The sequence below is a fragment of the Anthonomus grandis genome, chromosome 7 (genome assembly GCF_022605725.1).
Source record: "Anthonomus grandis grandis chromosome 7, icAntGran1.3, whole genome shotgun sequence".
NCBI lineage: Eukaryota > Metazoa > Arthropoda > Insecta > Coleoptera > Curculionidae > Anthonomus > Anthonomus grandis.
In genome coordinates this window covers 34,006,075-34,018,079 of record NC_065552.1, presented here as the reverse complement: position 1 = coordinate 34,018,079, position 12,005 = coordinate 34,006,075, and the positions used below count along the sequence as shown (strand labels likewise).

The window sequence follows — 12,005 nt, the reverse complement described above, 5'->3', positions numbered from 1 at the left end:
CGGCAAAAAATTAATTTGTCTGCATCATATTGTTGACCATGGAATAATTTTCATCCATATTAAATGCAAGTTTTTCCTATAACCGGTCGGAATATAATTATGTTCAAAAATATTAACCGGGAAAATGATTATTAAAATTACAACACGGGCAAAAAATATTAATAATAATTGTTTATTATTAATTAGTTTTAAAAGCAAATGATTTTTGGTAAAGCCAAAATTATTAATTGAAACAAAATATATATGTATGTGCATGTGCGTTTATGTACTCCACGCTTAAATTTACGCGGGTAGGTGATTTTTTTCCTCTTTTATTATAATATTATAATACCCGAATTAAATTATATTGCCTGTTTCATTATTGTGGAGGTTCATATAATTCTTTATTTATTAGCCTTGTTTCCGTTTAAATAAACCTAATTTAAATATAAAAGCTTTTTTGAACTGTGCCAGTTGGATTGCAATAATTATCCAGCAGGTTTTGCTAATTATTTTAAAGCAACATTTAATTACATATTAGGCAGTGTAAGGAATAGATCTAATATTTTATAATGAGTATCAATGTTGTGAAATATATTTTTAATTGTTTGACCCAATAATATTTTTTATTAGATACGGTTCCGAGTACTTAGAGTATTTTCTAGGTTTAAAGATCAACCTGCAACCATTTTGTAATACACTTTGAGAAATAAATTATCAAATTCACAATATAAAGGGTGTTTCAATACAATTTCAAACGTGAAATTAAATTTAAATTGAACAACATGTGCACAATAACGTTTTTGAAAATTTTGTCCAGGGTACGCATATATCAGTAAACGCTATTTACAAGATACAGGGTCCGGCAAAATGATCTCCCACATTTTGCGCCGCCACTGAGCCCGAATTACTAAAGAGGGAGCCAGCTTAGCGTAGTCGGTTGGCTGCGCGCGCCTTGCCATTTCTGTTGTCGCCATAAATTGAATGGGCGAGCATCGTGCCTTCGTTATCGATACATTTTTCAAAAGTAACGAATCTGTGATTACGACACAAAGAAATTTTCGTACTTACTTCGCGCTTGGTAGACATGATCCAGTTCCAGATCGCAAAACAATCCTGTTGTGGGTTTCAAATTTTAGAGCTACAGGTTCAGCCTTAAAAAGAATATCAACTGGTAGACCCAGAAGTGTTCGGACACCTGAAAACATTGCAGCTGTAAGAGAAGCAGTTGAACGATCTCCTAGACGTTCAGCTGTTAAACATACCTCTGCTTTGCGTTTGTCAGATCGTTCTGTGAGAAGAATTTCGCATACCGATCTGAAGTTCCACCCATACAAAATGATGATCGTGCAAGAACTTATTGAACGGGACTGGGAAAATCGCCGAAAATGTTCTAATCAAAACGTCCCACAAAATGCGCTTTTAATAACGAGTGACGAGGCTCATTTCCATTTGTCTAGCTGTTTGAACAAGCAGAATTTTCGCTACTGGGCACCAGAAAATCCGCGGCAGCTCCATGAAAGGCCACTTCACAGCCAACGTGTTACCGTTTGGTGTGCTGTTGGTTCTTTTGGTGTTTGGGGTCCCTATTTTTTTGAAGAAGGAGGGGTAATGGTTATTGTAACTGCTGATCGATATGTCGACATGCTACGTAATTTTTTGGAACCAAAACTTAGGGAACTTGAACATCCGGATGTGTGGTTTCAACAGGATGGGGCTACAGCTCATACGGCAAGAAGGACAATGGACCTGTTAAAGGAAATGTTTCCAGGACACGTAATCTCGTTACGTGAAGACGTTGGGTGGCCTGCACGTTCACCCGATCTTGCCCGATGCGATTTTTTTTTTGGGGCTACCTGTAAAAGAAGGTTTTTTCATTATCATCCCCGAACCATTGACGAATGGAAAGCAGCAATACGCCAAGAAATTACTGGAATATCGCCTCAAATTACTGCTCGGGTAATGGAAACTTTCAGAAATCAGCTTCGAATGTGTGTCGAAAGAAATGGTCGCCACTTGGTCTCTGTAATTTTCAAAACTTAATAAAAACAAAACCATATATTTTTAGTTAATAAAAATAAAATATAAATAGCATTTACATCATGGCCTTTTTATTAAAAATCAAAATGTGGGAGATCATTTTGCCGGACCCTGTATTTTGTAATTCCTGATAGTAATTTTCTAAATCAATAAATATTCCAATAATTTACTACAGAAAACCATGTTTTATTGTGTGATTTGTGTGTAATTTGCATAATCTAAATGGATACGATATCCATATTCCTATATTTTATAAAGCTCACTAAAGGCTTTAAATAGTTAAATTTTAATATTTTTAATGTTGTCTTTACACATCCCTGGAGAATTAAAATTTTGTTGAAAAATGGCTGACAACAGCACTCAAAATTAGTTTCCTATAGTTATAAGCAACGAGGTTTCGATTAATAATAATTGAATAATGGTAGGTCATAAAAATAGTTTTTAAATTAGTTTATATAATAATAATAATAATAATAATAATAATAATAATAATAATAATAATAAAATTTAGCACTATAAAATTTTAAATAGTAGATACTATTAATATATATTAATACATAGTAAGGACTAAAAAAAATTATAAAGAAAATAATAATCATAAATCTATACTACTTCTCAGGGACCAGAGAGAAGGTTTTGTTTTATATAGTTTTTAAAAAACCCTGTAGATCCAGTAAAATTATGTATTTTAAATTTGTTTATGGTTAATGCGATCAAATATGAATGGAAAGTTTTAAAAAAATAATAGGCAAATGTAAAAATAAATAAAACAAATATAAGTAGAACTTTTATTAAGAATCAAATCACATTAAAGAATGCAAAGTTTTAGTTATAATGTAGTGTATTAAGGATATACATTATGACTATTAAAATATAACCTACGAACCCAATCTGTTATAAAATATTGCACGTTAAGGATTTTGTGTAATGGTAAACTTTAAAATTTAATTTGCAAAACAAACAATAATTTAAACATTGTTTGAGGAACTGAATTATACTTGTAAAGTACAAAAAGGCAAAATATATATATTGTTTTAAAGATACTTGGAATTAAATTCAAACCTTTAATAGGAAAGCAGTGGATTACAAGTAAATCATATCGACTTTTTATTTGCCTAAGCCAAGAATAACTTATTAAAGGAGGTAATTAAATAATTCTTGCAAATATTCATCATTATTTAGTTTTTAAATTAATACTTGATGAAAAGGTCAAGTGTCTTAATATCTGGACTACACGGTTGCCAATCAAACTGCCAGTTCATCTATTCATATAATATTAACTATGAACTTACCATTACTACAACCAAACATTGAGTATAATTTCTTTTAGTTAATAAAGTAAACAATTTTTCTTTAAATGCTAACAATTTTTCATCATCCTTTCCTTATTTGCCAATTAATGACTTGTACTGAATCCACATAGCTAAGAATTTTAAATTGCTGAAATGCTAATGCAGGGTGAGTTATTAATATTGCACGAAAATTTAAGGGTTTATTGAAAAAACTTCCTATAAATCTATATCCGAAAATGCTTCTCTGCAAAGATACAGAGCGTTGAAATTTTAATTTAATTTTTAATTTTTCTAAATAATTTGAAAGTAAACGAGAATAAGCATATGAAATTAAAGGCATAGGGAGGTTTTCTAAAGTGCTAAATTTAAATTTTTTTATAGTTTTGATGTCACTTATTACATTTTGAGTATTTAATTCCACAATAAAAACATTGTTAAAATATAATATTTGGTTTATGTTTTATTCACGTTTAACAAGAAGGTTTATTACATGTTTATTATTTTTTCGTAAAAGTTTAACGTTTTAGTATGGTATATTGTATTGCAAAAAAAAAACATTTTTCATTAACCCTACCCTTGCCCCCCCACCCACCCCACACAACTTACCATTAAGAAATTGTTTTCAAAAATCAACAGTTTCCAAAATAATACGTATGAATAACAGATGGTTTCTTCGGTTATATCTAATTTAATAACATAGTTTGTTTATTTAAATTTAATATAATTAAATATATATCTTTATTATTAAATATTAAATAACAAAAACAGTGCTATTAGATTGGATATTATGGACGAAAAACGGTGATTTTTCAAAAGAATTTTTTACTGGGAAAATGTTTGGGGTGGATGGGGGGCGGTAAGGATTGTGTTGATGAAAAACAGTGTTTTTGCAAAAAATATATATTAAATAATTCTAATATTAACAATGTTTATTTAAATTTGACATAATTTAAAATATAAATATTTAGTATAAAAACAGTGTTATAAGATTGTATAATATGGACGAAAAACAGTGATTTTTCAGAAGAATCTCATCAAATATTTGAGATGAAGTAATCGGGTTTAAAAACTAGCAATTATGTAAATTCCCTATCAATTTTTTTTAAATACCGAAATTTTTGTCTCTTTTGTAAACAAAATCGTATCTGATATACGTATATTCTACAATTTAATAATTATTTTTTGACCATATACGGTTGACAAATATACCAAAACCAAAAATTTGCTAAAAATCGTTGAATAAATATAAATTTAACGATAATGATATATGATGTGATGCTTGGGATGCCACTTAGTACCATATGATAAACTTTTCATATACGTTTATATTATTTCATAAACGAAAGGAAATCTGGAAAAAAATATGAATTACATTATAGTATACGAAGCACATTAATTATAGCACATTGCGCCTTGGCCAATCAGGTATATCTATTAATATTTGTATATTATTAACACGTAACAAACCTTCTTATTAAACGTAAATAACATAAATAATACCTCAACGTATATGAGCCAGACATTTTATCCGATATTTGTCGTTTAAGTTCAGCCAAAAATGTACCTGGTGTTAACCAAAAATAAACGTTTATTTAACTATCGCGTGTTGCTTGGGAAGTGTGCTTTATGAAGTGATAATTTTGAATTTTCAAAAATTCTTGGAAAATTTAATATTATCAGATTGAAAAATCAGATTCTTAATAAATTATTACAGTTAAATATAGAAAAAAGGGACCTATTTTTTTCGAAAATAATTACTATACCGAAGGTTATTTTAAAAGTCAATAGTTAAAACAGAAGCTTATCCAGAAATTGTTATACCGAAATATAGAAGCAATACCAAAGATATTTAATAAATAAGTGTATGTTCTATTTCTGTAATTTCTGTAAATTTAGGACAGGCACTAGTCCCAATAAACTTCTGCACAAAAAGTATGAAAAATCGAGAAAACGAAAATGACATACAAAAGAAAAAAGAAAGTTAGGATATAACAAGGAAATAAATAATTTTAACGTTGCAAATTATGTGTATACAAAACAGCCAAGAATATATTTATGGCACAAATAATAAAAAAGTTAAAAGTTTGCACTTGTGCGTAATTCTCTTGCATGGATAGATGATAGACAAAAAACGTGAACTGCTTTAAATTTTGAAAGAATTTGCAAACAAACAAGTACAACTTCATGTCAGGCTTTAATTAAAATCATCAGAACATCCATATTTTTGACTTCAGCTTCAATGGAATTAGACTGATTCCAAAGCGAAGAGGAATGAATATGCATAGCATATATATTAAGAATTCTGGGTTATTAGTATGTTAGAAATATCCTTATCCACCTGGATGATTCCAGAAAATTTATTCAGACAAACAGAATAAACATAATAATTTAAAACATTAAACAACTAGCGTACTATTATTTCTAGGGACATACTGAATTGTTTTATTAGTTTTTTAATTGCCTTTTTGACATAACTAACTAACTTCTGCTCATATATTGAAAACTTATTACTTACGACATTTCTATACACGCATAACTTTTTAAAATTTCCATATAACATATTATTCTCTGAATCCAAAAATTATTATTATTATTATTATTATTAATAATGCTAGCTGCTAAATAATGGCAATATCAAACATACGATGATAAATTATATATTAATTTTTTGGCTGGGACCCATATTAAAACATAATATAAACGAATCAAACAAAATAATAATTACGAAATATGCATTTGAAAGCTTTTTAAAATTTAATTAAAATATTTTAATAACCCACCACCAACAAATGCTAATAAATGTTTTATGTTTTCGGGAAACGAGCCGACCGACTGCCGGGGCAAACAAACAAAAATATAACATTAAATAATATAATTTCCGATAATACAATATTAATTTGGGTTTATTTGTTAACTTTTTAATTGAGTAGAAACTGAATCGTGTTTTAATAATATGTTTTATTGAATTTATTCTTTTTGGATATTTCGTATTAAAAATTACCGGCAGTTTGACCCGATATCGTTATTACTTTTTGAATTACGTATTTAATAATTTATATATAAAGCGGGAAAAAATATAATTTATTATATTTTAGATAGTGTGCATTTGTTTATTTAATTGTTGAAATAAATTTATTAATATAAATGAAAAATAGTAGTGATTTGTTTAATTTCATATAAGTATATTTTGGATTATTAAAACCTCTTTAAGTAAATAAATTTATGTCATGTTATATTTTTATGTAGTTTTCTGGAGAAAAAAAATTAATTACGATAAAACATCCAATATCCACTTAATTTTTAAAAAGGACTTAACCGCGACAAGAATATTAAAATTTTCATCTTCTTAATAGACAAAACCAAACAAATCACTTAAATTAATAGAATTAAGGACAAAGCTTTTACAAAAAATAATTTTTGTTTCGATTTCATACTAACAAAAATATAATATTATTAAAACATTATTAAATTTTAATTTTTTTTTGTAAAAAATTAATAATTAATTAAGAGAAATCTTAAAAGGAACTGAGTATTGAAAAAGAAAACAACTTGGCAACGTAGAATAATTGATATGTTTACAACACAAATATCCATTGTTGCCACTTTGAGTTGTTTTCTCAGTACATCTATAATGTGTGGTCAGCATTTTTTTATTGCCTTAGTATTAATTGTACCAATTCAGATTAGGCCAATAATGTAGAGCATTTGGCATTTTTATTGACTATATATAACGCATATTAAAAAAGTTTTACATTCCCTTAATACTAAATACTGACTGTACTAAATAAAAATTATAGTATATCTTTCAGATCTACATTAGGATAATAACTTGGCGTATACAGGAGGCATCACAGTCCTAGTATAGACCTTTTTTAACTGGAATGATATTTTTTTTATGCATTTTCGAATTCTACGCAAAATTTAAACAGAACTTCATGTAACATATGCTATACCTAACATCAACAGATTAGAAGATACAGTGGTTTAAAAAAATATTATGTAATTTTTTTATAAATAAAACATGTAAATACTAAACCATAAAAAGGCACGATACAGAAAAAAGTATTTAACCAATAAACATAATTAATTAAATGTGTTTAAAATGGCCCCCTAGAACGGTTTAACAATGTGCCAAATTATAGTAAAAAGCATTTGCTACATTTTCTAATATATCGAGAGTTATTAATTCACATTCTGCCTTGTAATATTTGCCGGATTTGTCGCATGAACTTTTTTTATTAAATGTCTTCATGTAATCAGATCGAGGCTTCTTGCTGGCCATTTAATTTTACCTCTTCTGCCAAGTCAACGATTTGGAAAAGTCGTATTTATAAATCTTCTTACATTAACTTAAAACTGAAGAGAAACGCCATCTTGTTAAAACAATATTTGATGAAAATTAGCATTAGCATGTCTTCTTATTTCTGGTACCATCTGATTTTCTAGCAAATTCAGATATTGGGTGGTATTTATATTATTCTCAATAAAAAATGGACCTGTTATCAAATATACTTTCTCAAATATTTATCTTTTCAGGATACCCTATTTTTTTACGAATCAAGTGCGGATTTTCATCTGACCATTATCTGTAGTTATGTCGATTTACTGTGCCATTCTGCATAGATGTCGATTTATTTAAAAAAAAACAATTGAGATTGAAGGGACACAAAATCCATGGTCTTAGACAATGGTTTTTTTTTTTAATTATTATATGTGATTGGCCCTGGCATCATTAGATCTAAAAGTAGAAAGCAACACTAGTATAAAAAACAACAATACATAGATACAAATTACAGTGTTGAGATACGACTCACCGGTAAAGCTATTCGTTTAACACCACAAACATTTAATTAGCAAATTTTTTGTTTTCTCTCAAAAAAAAAAAACTACTAGCCCTTACACTTCTTTCTTAACATTTTTAATTAAAAAATATATATATATCAGTTACTGCTTGTTAAAATAGAGTAATAATGTCAATATTATCATATTATTAATACGCAATTGAGCAATAGGGAATTCACTTAAAATAAATTTTAAGTGAAAGCCAGAAGTTATCATTAGCTTTGCTAATAGCTGCAGACGTTTACCTAAACTTTATGGACTTTGGTCAAGTATGCAAAGCTGCTAAACGACGTCTTGAAAATGACGTCATTAAGTATTAAGTTTCTTAATTTTTTTAGTACCTACAAAATATGGTTCATCCTGACCGTACCCGAAATTTTTCGAAAAATCATTGAGTCTTCAATTGCTCAAGCATCGAAGTGTGATTTTTTCTTTTCCAGAAATTTACATACTTACTAGAATATAATTAAAACTTATTAATAAGTTAATTCAAGTGTTCAGTAAGGCAATAATAATTAGTAATCTGGCACGTACAGAAGTCATAAATAAGCAAGAAAGAAACTAAATTACCTTAAAATTTAAAAATGTCTAAAAATTAACAAGTAACATTTTTATTGATAAAGTAGGTTTTAAAATTTTGCATAGAATAGGAAAATGCAAAGAAAATATACCATTTTAATTTAAAAAAAAAAGGTAACTTTAGTCTCTATTACTGTTGTGACATCTCTTGTATATGCAAAGTTCCTTCAATCTTCCTATTGTAGATCGGTAAGAGATCCATAATTTTTATTTTAATAAAAGGGCTTGTTTACGAATTGTTAAGGGAGATTAAAAAACATACAAAAGCTGCCAACTGTATTTTGCTAAGGGATATTTATTTTTACAATTATTTGTAGCATAATAGCTATAAGTATACCTAAGTTGTAAAAGTTTTATCAAGCTATTGAATTATGTTTATAATGCTCTAAAGTTCTTATAATTAAAGCAACATTGAATTTATTTAATATCATAGGAATATGACATGTAAGAAGTAATTTCACACTAAATTTTAATATAATACCATAAAAAACATCTATAAAACAAGCTAAAACAAAAATACCAAAAAAACTTTAAAGTGTTATCATTAATAATAATGCCAATATTTTTGGATGGTTTAATGTTTTATAAATAAAACATTAAGTAGTACACAGTATTTATACCGTACTCACTCATGCACTTGTACTTATTTACTAAAGAAACCTAGACTTAGTGAACTGGTTTCTGTTATTTTTTTTAAATATCTGACCCCATGCAACAACTGTCTATTTTCACGTTCTTAAAAATGTTGATCATGCTCTAAATATATATTAAAAAAAATCATTAATCTATAACAGCTACAAATATTTCTTTATTGAGCGTCTTTTATATGCACATCGCATTTCTTTTTCGATCTAAAATATAAATGCCTAACAAAACAAAGTCCTATATTAGCAAATATATAGGTCAGAGATGCCAAATCTCGCCCACAGTTTGACCGCAGGCATCAAAAAATGCGTATTTTGAATTTTGGCCTCTGTAGTACCGAAATGCTTTCATTGGCTGGGCATATTCGTCTTTTAACGTATGCTAATGTATAGTATCTTATTAAAAAAAAATATGTCAATATTTTAAAAACTGTGACTTCTAAAGAAAATTTGAGTACGCTACTGGATTCTACGTAAAAAAATCTACATATATCAGCTTTACTTTTTTAATACTATGATAATAATAGAGTAACTGGATATGACTGAAAATGCTATTTTTTCAAAATTACCCAAAAAGTTGCAAGAATTTGGCTTTTTTAACACTAAATTTTGATTCCGTTGAAATATTGTGTTCGATTTTCTCTAAGCATATTAATAGCCTTTTTTAAAAATACTTTTCCTTCATAAAAAATAACACAATTAAAAATAATAATTTTTAAAACCTCTATAAGAATTTCAATTTAAAATGTTAAGAAAACTTTTTTTTTGAATAGTGTCGGTTTACGGTTTATCAATATTCATTTAAAAAATAATAATTTTGTCACGTTATTTATGAAAAAAAAAACTATGTTTTATTTTTCTAAAGTTCTTGTCAAGCAGATTTTAAAAAAATGTATAATGTCTTATTGAAAAAAAAATATGTCAATATTTCAAAAACTGTGACTTCTAAAGAAAATTTGAGTACGCCACTGTATTCTACGTAAAAAAATCTACAAATATCAGTTTAACTTTTTTAATCTGCATGATAATTTATACTGGGGATGACTGAAAAAGCTATTTTTTCTAAATCACCCAAACAAGCACAAAAAACTAGCAAAAGACAGCTATGGAAAATTTGATAAGCGCATTTTTAGTTTCATGAAACATACGAAAAAAGGACACTTTTTACACCTAAGGGTTTATTTTAGAGCATTTATGAGTAAATGCCAACATATTTATCAACATATCATTTTAATCCACCACCAATTTTCAAAAACGTATACTGCGATCGATAAATTTATTAAAAACGTCACTAAGACGTATCAAAAGCAGCAGCTTCCTAAGAAAATCTTACTCCGCCAATTTAAAAATGGCCGATGCAAACATAAGCCACCCTTTATCAAACAACATGTCGTCCTTCCCTGGACACGATGCGGACGACGTTGTTGTGTCACGCTTGTTCCGTCTGTCATAAAATCACGTGCGTCCATCCACCAGAGTTCTCATTCACACGAAGCGATCTCGAAATTAACCCCCTTTAATGAGCGCGGCATCGACGGTGGAAGGGGATACCTCTCGCCCCGCGTACACCCGCCACGTCGCCCCTTGCACTCTCCCCCCACCCTACGCACCAGTTTCGCACTTAATTTAATCCGTTCGTGATGTGTAATTAGTAGGGGAGGGCAGGGCGCGAACAGTCAACTCACTAAGGACCAGTAGTGGAGTCACTGAAATGTAGACGGAGAGACATATATATAAAACCAAAACGGGGGGGAATGAAGATGATGATGCACCCCTTGTACAACTACAAGTGCATAGACTGCAACCGATGCCGACGGTGAACTGAAACGGCGCGTCGCCGGCGCCCCCGACGCCGAAGAAGTAGGTTAGGAAAGAAATAAGAAAAAGAAAAGTGCATCGGCGTCGTTGCTAGTAAAAAATTGTAAAAAAATGTATGTACATATACGAGGAAATAAGGTTAGAGCACATATAAGAATTTAATATTGATTGGTTATACTTCTTTCCTTGCACCGCGAGCGCATTCGCCGTCGCTGCTCTATGGGGGGAAGGGGGCGGAGCATAAAAAAGGGGCCGCGGGTGCATCAGAGACGCCGACGACGACGACGTCGGGGACGTCCGCGACTCTGCTTAAGAAAAACACGAGTCTGGATGGTGATGGGGGGAAAAAATGCAGTTGGTCTGTCGTCCATATGGGTGACGTGGAAGACCAATTAACGGTTGATGGTTTGGTAAACAGTAATCGTATGGAGGTGCTTATAGATTAAAGGCCTTCCCTTTGCACATATACTTCCTCATGTTGATTATCAGGTCTACTAACATCAGGTCCTAGGAAACAGCTCTTCTCTCTTCAACCACGCGTTCGATGCAATTTTATCGACAAAAGGTTAATCGAGATCATAAGGGTTTCCCATGTAGACTTTTTTAAAAGAGTTCTTGATTAAAAAAGGGAATTTCTTACCAAACAATTTATTATAAGGACGATTTTTGTACCTCAAAAATTTCTTGAGTTAGAGGCAATTTTGTCCAACAAGGTCCTAGAGCCATCAAACTTGAAGTTTCTGGAACCATATTCAAATTACAAGATTTTTATGCCTTAGCGGACATTTTTGGTCATAACTTGGAAACTACT

General features: G+C 29.7%; 1 protein-coding gene across 3 annotated transcripts in view; it reads right to left on the bottom strand.

Annotated features, from left to right (window-relative positions):
• The window catches only part of LOC126738967 (zinc finger protein rotund), a 539,771-nt gene that overhangs the window by 323,091 nt on the left and 204,675 nt on the right, over positions 1–12,005 (bottom strand). The window contains exon 1 of one of the 3 annotated variants that reach the window (XM_050444473.1): positions 10,710–10,851. The exons of the other annotated variants lie outside the window; for them this stretch is intronic. The gene's annotated coding sequence lies outside the window, so the exon portion shown is untranslated. Of the gene's footprint in view, positions 1–10,709; positions 10,852–12,005 lie in introns of those variants that run through there. 3 annotated transcript variants of the gene reach the window in all.